We start from the raw sequence: 12764 nt of genomic DNA, 5'->3' as shown, positions 1-12764 counted from the left end.
TGGGGTTAATGAGGTTTTCAGCAAGTAAGAATTTGGATAGGGCCTTTGAATTTAGAGTTCTGCAATGGTGGGGGGAGGGACTTGACATGCACAATCACCCAACTTTTCCAGTGCCTGAGTGAAACAATCAGCTGTATGAAAAGCCTGATCTGGAACTAAGCCAGGGCAAGACATGGGCTATGTTGGAAATATTACAAAAAATCACATGCAACATGTTGTAGTTCTGTTCTGCTACATTACTTTTAAGTAAAGATCTACTGAATCTAACAATAATTTCATGTTCTGTTAGTGGGCCTTCTTGGCGATCTTAACTCTGAATTTGTCAACATTTTATGCTTAAATTTGCAGCACTAGTATTGCATTAATGTTATTCATTTAACATCACACCAAAGAACAAGCCTCTTCTGGACCATTTAATTCTGACTCCATTTTATGTTAATTTATCCAGGCAATCTTCCTGTATATTTAGTTTTTTAGAAAGGCAATTTTTTTGGGGTGTCATTTAAAAGAAAGTAATTTTATATGGAAAGTCATTAAATGGTTTGTGTGCAATAGAAGTACTGAAATATTACATGGCACCTATATGAAGTAGGGGATAATTTGGCTATTCTGAGAGTATAACAAACTACTCTTTATGTTTAAAAGCACTATATCTTGTAAATACTACAAATCTAAAACTTTTTACAATAGATTTTTTTCATTGCCATTTAAAATTTTGTCCCATATTTTACATGTGAGGTACTGATCCCAGTTAAGGTGAGTATCACACTTTCAGGTCTTCCCTAAACTTTACAACTCAGAACTATACAAAACAACAATGAAATGACCCTGCATAAACAATGTTCAATCTGGAAATGCTTTTTTCACTAAGGCCCTAATTCAGCAAACCACTTAAGCGCATGTTCAACTCCATCTCTGTTCATCAAAGCCCTTAAGCACGTTTCATCTGTTGATTTGGTTGTACTCTCAGTGTCTTATTCTGGGCCATCTTTTCAAGATGAAACTTGTCCAGAAAATGGTATTGTCCTGTCTTCTCAAACCAAGTATCCCTCAAAAGAGATTCTATAGCAGATTTGTCTCTGGTGCCAGAAGTACGATCTTTTGAAAGAAGTAGCTAATTGAATTGACATGTAAGAAAAACAAATAACACCTCTTAATTTTTTGGTGTCCAGTGCCTGTGGGCGTCTGGGAACCTTATATAAAAAAGCAACTTTTTACAAAATAGCAATATGCCCAGAAGTTCAAAGGGCTGAGGAAATGCCATCCTTCCTCCAAGTACAGGCCATAGTAGTAGAGGCAGGTACAGTCCGAAACACGAAGGTGAATAATACCAAATTTGAAAACATTTTGAAATTCAAATTCAAATTTCCAAATTCCAGAGTGATTTTTATGAGGAGAAATACAAGCTGATAAGACTAATCTGAATCTTCACACCATGCTTAAAAAATAATCATACCTGAACTTTTGTCCCTGCCTATTTAGGATGCCATTTTAGAGGAGCTTGTTAAACCTGCCATGGAGCAAAAATGTCAGAAATCTGTCTAAGAACATCATGAAACATTCTGTAGTGTTAATAACAGATCAGAGTGTTTGAATGAATAAATAGTCTCAAGCATACAGAAATATTATACTTTAAATATTTTCTGATTCACTAGGTCATTTGGAAGTTTTTACTTGACTCACAGTATAATGCTAACAGTAATTTATTTGGTAATTTGTCAAACTATCCAAGGCAGATCATCACCCCAAGGTGTCCTGTGAAATGGCCAGGGGCTGGGCTTCTCAGTCTCCTGAACAAATCACAAATGTTCCATTTTGATCTGACTCATGTATCCTGTGTAATCCCAATTTGATCCCGGTGAACTCAGGACAGCTTTGGTTCAGATTTTTCCTGATTCAACTTTGGTCTGGTCACAAAAGGCTACATGTGATCCAGTGTCCCCTTCTCAGATCACATCCCATTCCTTCCAGAATCTGATTAAACTTCACTTCCCCGGTCAACCCACTTCCAGTCCTGCTCCTGCTGGGACAGCTGTAGTTTTCCATGACAGTGTCCTAAACAGTAACTGTCTTTCCAAAGTATTGAGCATTATACCAGAAACCTACAAGCAAGTTTCCACTGAAGGACTTTTCCTTGCCATCCTTATGTGTCATGGTAATTGGTTTGTATTAATGTGTTCCTTTTGAAGGTTCTTCAGTAAGGATTCTTATACTCTTTATATCTTCAAGAATGTCATGTCCTTATACAGGAAAGTTCCTGTCTGCCTCCAGATTACACCTCGTGATGGCCAGTAGTATCAGCTTTACTCATCTAAGGGTATGTCTACACTGTCAGAGTTACAGCGCCGGCAGTTACAGCGGCACTCAGTCAGTGCTGAAGGGAAACAGCTGTTGTGTGTTCACACTGTCAGCTTGCCTGTGCAATAGCACGTTCACACTTGTGGCAGTATTCAGAGTGGTGCACTCTGGGCAGCTATCCCACAGAACATCTCTTCCTTTTCTGCCGCTAAGAGTTGTGGGAAGGCAGAGGGGGTCGCAGGGCATCCTGGGTCCTGTTCCAGTACCCCATGATACATTGCTTTGCATCCCAGCAATCTCTGTGATTCCATCAGCATTTGGTGTCATCTTTCAATGGTTTGTGTACTGAGCGCTCTGCTCTCACTAACTCGTCACGAGTGGCAGTGGAGTTATTCCTTAAACTACAAAGGCAAGAGCAGTTTGACATAGATACTATGCGTGGCGAGATCAATGACACGAGATTGCTTGTGGCATTCACGGAGATGTTGATCATCGTGGAATGCTGCTTTTGGGCTCGGGAATCAAGCACTGATGGTGGTGATGCATGGTGATGCATGTCTGGGATGATGAGCAGTGGCTGCAGAACTTTCACATGAGGAAAGCCACATTCATGGGACTGTGTGAGCTCGCCCCAGCCCTGTAGTGCAAGGACACAAGAATGAGAGCTGTCCTGCCATTGGAGAAGTGCATGGTGATTGCACTGTGGAAGCTGACTACTCTAGCCTGCTACCGATCAGTCGCCAACCAGTTCGAAGTGGGAAAGTCTATCATTGGACTCGTGTTGACAGAAGTGTGCAGGGCCATTAATCGCATCCTCCTCCGAAAGACTGTGACTCTGGGCAACGTGCATGACATTGTGGATGGCTTTGCACAGATGGGTTTCCTTAACTGCAGAGGGGCGATAGATGGCATGCACATTCCAATTCTGGCACCAGAATACCTAGCCACCAAGTACATTAATCTGAAGGGGTACTTCTCACTGGTTCTCCAGGCACTTGTGGATCACCATGGACGTTTCATGGACATTAACGCAGGCTGGTCTGGAAAGGTGCATGACACACATCTTTCAGAACACTGGCCTGTTCAGGAAGCTGCAAGCAGGGATTTCCTTCGAGGACTAGATCACCGTAGGGGAAGTTGAAATGTCCATTGTGATGCTGGGAGACCCTTCCTACCCCTTAATGCCATGGCTTATGAAGCCATACACAGGGCACCTTGACAGCAGCAAGGAGCGGTTCAACAGCCTGAGCAAGTGCAGAATGAGTGAGTGTGCTTTTGGCCGTTTAAAGGCCCACTGGTGCTGCCTATATGGGAGGCTGGACCTGGCCGATTACAATATTCCTATGCTTATAGCTGCATGCTGTACACCCCATAATATTGTGAAGGGAAGGGTGAAAACTTCACTTAGGGCTGGACTGCTGAGGCTGAATTTGAACAGCCAGAGACCAGGGCTATTAGAGGGGTGCAGCACAGGGCCATAAGGATCAGGGATGCCTTGAGGCAGCAATTTGAAGCTGAAAGCTACTTATAGTTGTTGCTATGCAGGAGTGCAGTTCTTGTAATGCTAGGAGGAGGTTGTGATTGGTGCAGACAATGCAGTATGAAGGTTTAAGAAAATTGCCTGTTGCTTTGCAGGGCTCCGGTTGCTTTCAATTAATGGAATAAAGATTGCTTTCAAACCAAAACAATTGTTTTATTAAAAGACAACTGGAGGAGAGAGACATACAAAAAACCACATCAGCAGTGAGGGGGATGGGGGAAGGGAGGGTCCCAGGGGGAGGTGGGGTCCTGGGACGGTTAAAGATTTGTGTATGTCCAGGTATCATATCCAACCTTCTCCTCTGGAGTACAGTGCAGTGGATACTGTACTTCAGCAGGGCTAAACTGCAGAAGGATGGGTGTTGAGTGCAGTAGGTAGTGGGAGTCTGCTGGACTGTGACAGGGGAAGAGTGGAATGCAGTGGGTACAGACTGGAGCCAGGAGGTTGATAAGAGTATGTTGGCAGTGTCTGGGGGGGCGCATGGGAAAGAGTTTTGCAACAGCAGCTGCAGGGGAGGGCGGGTGCGGAGCTGCTTGGTTTGCAGTGCTAGTAGCACCTGGAGCATGTCCGCTTGGCGCTCCATAATGTTTAAGAGCCACTTCGTTCTGGTGTGTCACATTCTCCTTTCAGTCCCTCGACTTGCTGTCCCGCCACTCCTTCAATTCTTTTTCAACCGCGGAGTGCATCATGACATCATGCAGAAAGTCCTCTTTGGTTCTTCATGGCCACTTTCTAATTCTGCGCAGCTGTTCAGCCAGCGATAACAGAGGGAGGCTAGGCTCCCAAGGTCATATCTGTCAAGCCAAAATGAAACATTTTACAGAAGGAGTATTGTTTGCAACAAACAGACCACTGATTCAGTGATTTAAAACACAGTCACTATTCACATATCTGTCCCTAACTGGCTGACCCCAGGCAAGCACACATGAGCCACAAGACCCCCAAAATGGTGGGTAACCAGAGGGACAGGGGAAATCAGTGTTCCAGGACCATACTGTACACTGGGCACATGGATCTTGGGGAGAGCCAGCACTGTAGGGGGGGCCTTATTACTGTCCCCACATTTTCAACAGGCTGTGTTCATTATGGAAGATATCTCACTGCTGAGAGTGAGCAGGGAATCAAGGGAGGGTCTTCTCCAAACTGCGGCTTCTGCCCTAGCCCTTATGTGGCTCGCCTGTGTGCAGCAATGGTTCTTCCTCCCCCCGACCCCGTGATGGCAGAGTGGTGCAGGAAAGTTACCCTTAATGCGGCAAGAAACAAAGCAGCTCTGCCAAAGAACCTGCGGCAGAGGATTGCCCAGTATCTTCATGAGAGTTTTGTGTAGATCTGAGGCAGATTCCCATGAAGTGAGGGAGTCAATCAGCACCCTGTTCCGCTGCTCAGACTAGGCATATGGTGGTATGTGCCTCGTACAGACACAAGCCTGCTTTCTGCAACCCTCCTGCCCCCAACAACTTGCTTCAGCAATTCCCAAAATCAAAGCCACTTACCAGGGGCCTCCTCTCCTGTTTGCCCATTGCCAAGCTCCAACAGCTGTGACTGGTTAGTCTCCTCCAGGGTAGAGAAGAGCTCCTGGCTCCATGCACATCTGACCTCTGAGTCATCCTCTGCATCTGGGTCCCCCTCCACATCCTCATCCAAGATTTCCTCCTCCTGGCTTGGTCCACTCTCAACTGGCATGTGAGGCACTGAATTATCCACATTGGCCTTCACAGTGGAGGTGGGGTCGCGCCACTGAGTATTGCAGGCAGCTCTTTGTAGAACCAGCAGTTCGTGGGCACAGCACCGGAGCGGTGGTTTGCCTCCCACGCCTTGTGGTAGGGGTTCCGCAGCTCCTTCACTTTGACCCTGAACTGCAGTGTGTCCCGGTCATGGCCCCTTTCTGTCATGCACTGTGAAATCCATCAGTAGGTATCATAATTCCTCTGGCTGGAGCACAGCTGGGACTGGACATCCTCCTCTCCCCAAATGCTGATGAGGTCCAGCAGCTTGGCATTGCTCCAAGTGGGGGATCGCATGGTGCGTGGAGTAGGCATGGTCACCTAAAAAGATGCGCTGAGTTCACTGGATGTGTCACCGAGCAAAACAGGAATTAGACTTTCAAAATTCCCAAGGAATTTAAGGGGTGGGGCTCTGAGGTGGTCACCTGAGAGAAGGGCAGTAGACTTCAAACAGATGACCAGAGACACCTCCAGGAGGCCAGTTGCAATGCTGTAATCGACCAAGGTGTCTACACTGGCACTGCAGCGCTGTTGCCCTGGCGCAGAAAGCTGTACACCTCTCATCAGGGTGTTTTTTTTTTTTTGTTTACAGCTCTGCAACTGCACAGTTTCTGACCATTAAGTGGCTTGGCAGAAACTTGCCAGTGTAGACAAAGCCTTAGCTACTGCAAGTAGTTCATATTCTACCAATAATCACAAAGGCTGTGCCAGGTCCAATGCTTCCTTCAGTGTAATAGAAAAGAAAATATATATTTTTGGAACCTTTGAGTGGTATCTCTAAGAAAGGAAAAATGTGTAATTCATTATGGGTTCTGTGGAATTCCTTGTTAGAGGATGTCATGAAGGCCAAGACTATAACAGGGTTAAAAAAACTGGATAAGTTCGTAGAGGATAGGTCCATCAATAGCTATTAGCCAGGATGGTGTCACTAGCCTCTGTTTGCCAGAAACTGGAAATGAGGGACAGGGGATGGATCACTTCATGATTACCTTGTCTGTTCATTCCCTCTGAGGCACCAGGCATTGGCCACTGTCGGAAGACATGATACTATTCTAGACAGACCTTTGGTCTGACCCAGTATGGACTTTCTTATGTTCTTAAGAGACTGAGAGATCTCTTTGTATTTGAAAACATTGACATGAATAGTCTTTGGTGGAAAGATATTAAGGGCATGATTTTCAAAATTATACAGTTAATATGTGCAAGCAATTAGTTTGAATAGCTGCACGTGCAATCAGTAATTTGAGTGTGACTATGGCCAAATAGATACAAATTAGGTACACAATTGTGTGAATCTGTGCACATAAGTTGCATGTACTTTTTTTAAGTCAGGGTCTATGTACTTTCATACTCGTGCTATAAAAACCACTCAGCAGCAGCGCTAGCATATCTTGAATTTAATTTGTCCTTCAAAAGAACATAAAGGGAAGATGCTCCTTCCTTTAAAACTTTTAACATTGTAGGTTTGGAATATTTTTATTTTGTTTTACAAGATCTCTTCTGCATTTTGAGTTTCAGGGGCTTTGATGGAGGTGGGCTTTAGCAAGAACTAACTATCTTACCGTCTAGCCCATCCTTTGGATTGTAGGAAGTGACAGCAAACCAATTTATGGGAAGCAGACAGGGAAGAATTGGTTGAAAGGACCTTATTATCATTGACCTCACTGAGAGTGTCTATAATCTTCTCTTGTGTAAACAGATACTGGGGGTCTTATCATTCAGGCAGATCTCACATCCACTGCTACCCTGTGGAACAACCACTTAAAAAGTGTAGCTTATTCACAAGACTGTCCTCTAACAGCAATCCATGATGTTTCATCACAGTAATATCTACTTTCCAGGCATGGATTTTGACATCTGTAGTGTATTAGCACTTCAAAAAAGAGTCATACAAAAAATGGAAACTAGGTCAAATTATGAAGGATGAATACAAAAATAGCAATACAAGCATGTAGAGACAAAGTTAGAAAGGCCAATACACAAAATGAGATTAAATGAGCTAGGGCCATGAAGGGTAACACGAAAACGTTTTAGAAATACACTAGAAAGCAAGAGGAAGGGTAAAACATCACCTCCATTACTGGTGCACATAACAAAATTCATGTGGCAGGGGTGAGGGGTTCAGAGTGTAGCAGGGGGCTCAGGGCTGGGGCAGAGGGTTAGGGTGTATGTGTGGGATGGTGAGGGCTCCAGGTGGGGGTGCAGGCTCTGGAGTGGGGCAGGGGATAAGGGGCTTGGGTGCAGGCTGCCATGGGGCTACAGCAGGGAGAGAGAACTCCCCCCCAGCCCAGGTGCTGCTGGGGGGAGGCGCCTCTCCCTGCCATGGCAGCTCCAGGGCTGGGTCCATGGGAGGGGCATTTCTCCCCCGGCCACGGCCAGGTCCAGGGCTGGGGGAGAGGCATCTCTCCCCGGCTGCAGCCCTAAGTGCTTGCGCAGCACTTAATAGGCTGTGTGGCCACGCAGCTTAAGGGGAATTTAGCCACAGTACAGACTTTCTTTGAGGGAAGTTGTCCCCTAATAGGCTGGATGCTGGAGTTGCTTCTCCTACAGAGGGGAGTTGAGAAGCAACAGGGGTGAGTCCATGGAACGTGGGGACAGATGCTAGAGAACCAGCAGAGCCTTGTGAAACCCATGTGTATTTACAAGACTGTATGGTGTGGGTAGCTGGTGAAGAGCAGCTGCTGTACAGAATCCTGCAGGAAAGAAGCAGGAGGAGACATAAGGGCCACGAATGGGAAGGATATGCTGGGATTAGGAGGCCAGAGGCCCAACCCTAGAATCATAGATTTTAAGGTCAAAAGGGACCATTATGATCATCTAGTCCGACTTCCTGCACAACGCAGGCCACAGAATCTCACCCACCCACTTCTGTAACAAACCTCTAACTTATGTCTGAGCTACTGAAGTCCTCAAATCGTGGTTTAAAGACTTCAAGGTGTAGAGAATCCTCCAGCAAGTGATCCATGCCCCATGCTGCAGAGAAAGGGCCTGGAGGAAATCTGCCCTGGAGGAAAATTCCTTCCTGACCCCAAATATGGCAATCAGCTAAACCCTGAGCATGTGGGCAAGACTCACCAGCCAGACACCCATGAAAGAATTCTCTGTAGTAACTGAGATCGCACCCCATCTAACATCCCATCACAGGCCACTGGGCATATCTACTGCTAATAGTCAAAGATCAATTAATTTCCAAAATTAGGCTATCCCATCATACCATCTCCTCCATAAACTTATCAAGCTTAGTCTTGAAGCCAGATATGTCTTTTGCCCCCATTGCTTCCCTTGGAAGGGTGTTCCAGAACTTCACTCCTCTGATGGTTAGAAACCTTCGTCTAATTTCAAGTCTAAACTTCCTGATGGCCAGTTTATATCCATTTGTTCTTGTGTCTACATTGGTACTGAGTTTAAATAATTCCTCTCCCTCCGTGGTATCTATCCCTCTGATATATTTATAGAGAGCAATCATATCTCCTCTCAGCCTTCTTTTGGTTAGGCTAAACAAGCCAAGCTCTTTGAGTCTCCTTTCATAAGACAGGGTTTCCATTCCTCGGATCATCCTAGTAGCCCTTCTCTGTACCTGTTACCTTCTTAAACATGGGAGAACTGCACACAATATTCCAGATGAGGTCTCACCAGTGCCTTGTATAACGGTACTAACACCTCCTTATCTCTACTGGAAATACCTCGCCTGATGCATCCCAAGACCACATTAGCTTTTTTCATGGTCATGTCACATTGATGGCTCATAGTCATCCAGTGATCAACCAATCCTCCAAGGTCCTTCTCCTCCTCTGTTACTTCCAAGTGATACATCCCCAGTTCATAACTGAAATTCTTATTAATCCCTAAATGCAAGACCTTGCACTTTTCACTATTAAATTTCATCCTATTACTATTACTCCAGTTTACAAGGTCATCCAGATCTTCCTGTATGATATCCCGGTCCTTCTATGTATTGGCAATACCTCCCAGCTTTGTGTCATCCGCAAACTTTATTAGCACATTCCCGCTTTTTGTGCCAAGGTCAGTAATAAAAAGATTGGTCCCAAAACTGATCCTTAAGGAATTCCACTAGTAACCTCCTTCCAGCCTGACAGTTCACCTTTCAGTGTGACCTGCTGTAGTCTCCCCTTTAACCAGTTCCTTATCCACCTTTCAATTTTCACATTGATCGCCATCTTTTGCAATTTAGCTAATAATTCTCCACGTGGAACCGCATCAAATGCCTTACTGAAATTGAGGTAAATTAGATCCACTGCATTCCCTTTGTCTAAAAAAATCTGTTACCTTCTCAATGAAGGAGATCAGGTTGGTTTGACATGATCTACCTTTTGTAAAGCCACATAGTATTGTGTCCCAATTACCATTGACCCCAATATCCTTAACTACTTTCTCCTTCAAATTTTTTTCCAAGACCTTGCATACTACAGATGTCAAACTAACAGGCCTGTAGTTACCCAGATCGCTTTTTTTAAATAGGAACTATGTTAGCAATTCTCCAGTCATTCGATACAACCCCTGAATTTACAGATTGCAAGTCCATTAGCAAGAATTTTTAATCAATTTCATGTGCCAGTTCCTTTAATATTCTTGGATGAAGATTATCAGGGCCCCTTGATTTAGTCCCACTAAGCTGTTTGAGTTTGGCTTCTACCTTGGATGCGGTAATATCTACCTCCATACCCTCATTCCCATTTTTCGTCCTACCATTATCCCTAAACTTTTCATTAGCCTCATTAAAGACTGAGGCAAAGTATTTGTTTAGATATTGGGCCATGCCTAGATTATCCTTAACCTCCACTCCATCCTCAATGTTAAGCGGTCCCACTTCTTCTTTCTTTGTTTTCTTCTTATTTATATGGCTATAGAACCTTTTACTATTGCTTTTAATTCCCTTTGCAAGGTCCAACTCTACATGGCTTTTGGCCTTTCTCACTTTATCCCTACATGTTCTGACCTCAGTAAGGTAGCTTTCCTTGCTGATCCCTCCCATCTTCCACTCCTTGTAGGCTTTCTGCTTTTTCTTAATCACCTCTCTAAGATGCTTGCTCATCTAGCTTGATCTACAACTCCTGTCTATGAATGTTTTCCCCTTTCTTGGGATGCAGGCTTCTGATAGTTTCTGCAACTTTGACTTGAAGTAATTCCAGGCCTTCTCCGCCTTTAGATCCACAAGTTTTTCAGTCCAATCCACTTCCCTAACTAATTTCCTTAAGTTTTAAAGTTAGCTCTTTTGAAATCAAAAACCCTAGTCACAGATCTATTTTTGTTTATCCTTCCATTTAGTTTGAACTGAATTAGCTCATGATTGCTTGTACCAAGGTTGTCTTCTACAACCATTTCTTCTGTGAGGTCTTCACTACTCACCAAAACCAAATCTAAAATGGCATCCCCTCTTGTCGGTTCAGCAACTACTTGGTGAAGGAATCCATCAGCTATCGCATCCATGAAAATCTGAGCCCTATTATTATTACTAGCACTTGTCCTCCAGTCTATGTCTGGGAAGTTGGTCTCCCATGATCACACAATTCCCATTAGTATTTACTTCTTTAAAAACATTGAAGAGGTCTCTATCCATATGCACATCAGATCCTGGAGGTCTATAGCACACCCCAAGCACTATCGCAGGGGAGGGTCTAGTAGCTTTCTTCCCCAATGTGATTTTTGCCCAGACAGATTGTCTTATCCATTCCATCACTTCTTATTTCTTTACAGTCTATGGCTGTGGGAGTAGGGGACACCTGAAGAGGGAGTGCCCCTATTTAGAGGGAAGCAAAGAGCCTTACCAAGAGGCAAAGACTGAGGCAAGGGCCCAGAGACCCCCACTGATAAGCAACTGGGTTGGAGGAGGACCTGGTTTTGGTGTGGGGAAGAAAAGGGCCATATAAAGAGGCATTGCCCCCACAGGTAAAAGAAGGGAGAGCCAGAGGCCCGTAAGGAGCCCATAAGAACAGTGGATAAGCCCGAGGCAGGTAAAGAAATATGAGGTGAAACTGGGATGAGGAGAGACACCCCCCCACCCCCACCCCAGGAGGAAAGTAATTAATGCAGGGACTAACACAGAGATGAACCACAAAACAGTGGGGACTCAGACCCTGGGATCGAGGGTACTGGAGGACTCAGTGGAGTGGGTGGACTAGCTAACAGAGAAGCTGTTAACTGCAGAGCAGGCCTTGCAGGAGGCTGCACAGGACTTGGCATTCCAGCAGAGGAACTCAGAAGTGCTGTGGAGGAACAGGACAGGCTGCAGCTCATGGAGAGACTAGAGTGTGGGCCCAGGTTCCCCTACCAGCCACTGAGGGAGTGGCACTGGGGCAGTGAATGGCAAGACTTCCTAGGACTGCTGATGGATGCTCTCCAGTAGAGGGAACACTGACCTAGCCAGAGGGCTAAGTCACGAAGGAGACACTGAGGGTCCTGGAGCATAAAAGACAGAACAATGGTATGCAAACTGTGCAACTGGGTGCTTACCTCAAGAGCTAATCCCCAGAGTGACCAGAAGGAGGTGCCAGACCCATGGTGAGTGTAGCACCCTATCACCTGGGTGAAATTCCCTAGCCAACTGGAGGTGACAGCATCATCTGAGTAACACTTTCTATGTGAGACCTTGGCATCAGCAAGGAATCCAAGAGTACTCTGAGACTACAGACTGAATCAACCAATTGTGGGTGTGTAACTTCAACCAAAGGAGACAGCATTGAAGCTGCAAATTCCTCAAAATACTTTCCTCTGTCCATCAGTATCACCTCTGACTTGCACAGGTTCAGCTTCAGCCAGCTATTCTTCACCCATGAGCTGATCTCATTCAAGTCGTGAGCCATCTAGGTTGGTGGTAGCAGTGTGATCATATGTAGTGAAGGATAGGTAGATCTGTGTGTCATCTGCAGATTGCTGTCACTTGAGTCCATGATAGCCACTAGGTGAAGTGATCAGACATGTAGGTGTTGAAAAGGCCCAGAGAGACTTGATCCTTGTGGGACCCAAGTGAGGGGGATCTAGTGGAGGAGATGCAGCTTCTCATCACTACTTAGCGGATTCAGTACAGTTCCCACTGACAGGGACTTGAAACATATATTTATTCTGGGAGAATGGTTCTTAAACTATAGTCTGGGATACTTCTAGGTTCCATGGAGCTGTTCTTATCAGCAGGTTCAGTACTTGTCAGTCTTCAAGCCGTGATAATAGTGGCTAGATATAGTCCG

This window comes from Natator depressus, chromosome 2 (assembly GCF_965152275.1).
Source record: "Natator depressus isolate rNatDep1 chromosome 2, rNatDep2.hap1, whole genome shotgun sequence".
Classification (NCBI taxonomy): Eukaryota; Metazoa; Chordata; order Testudines; family Cheloniidae; genus Natator; species Natator depressus.
This window is presented reverse-complemented; position numbering follows the sequence as displayed.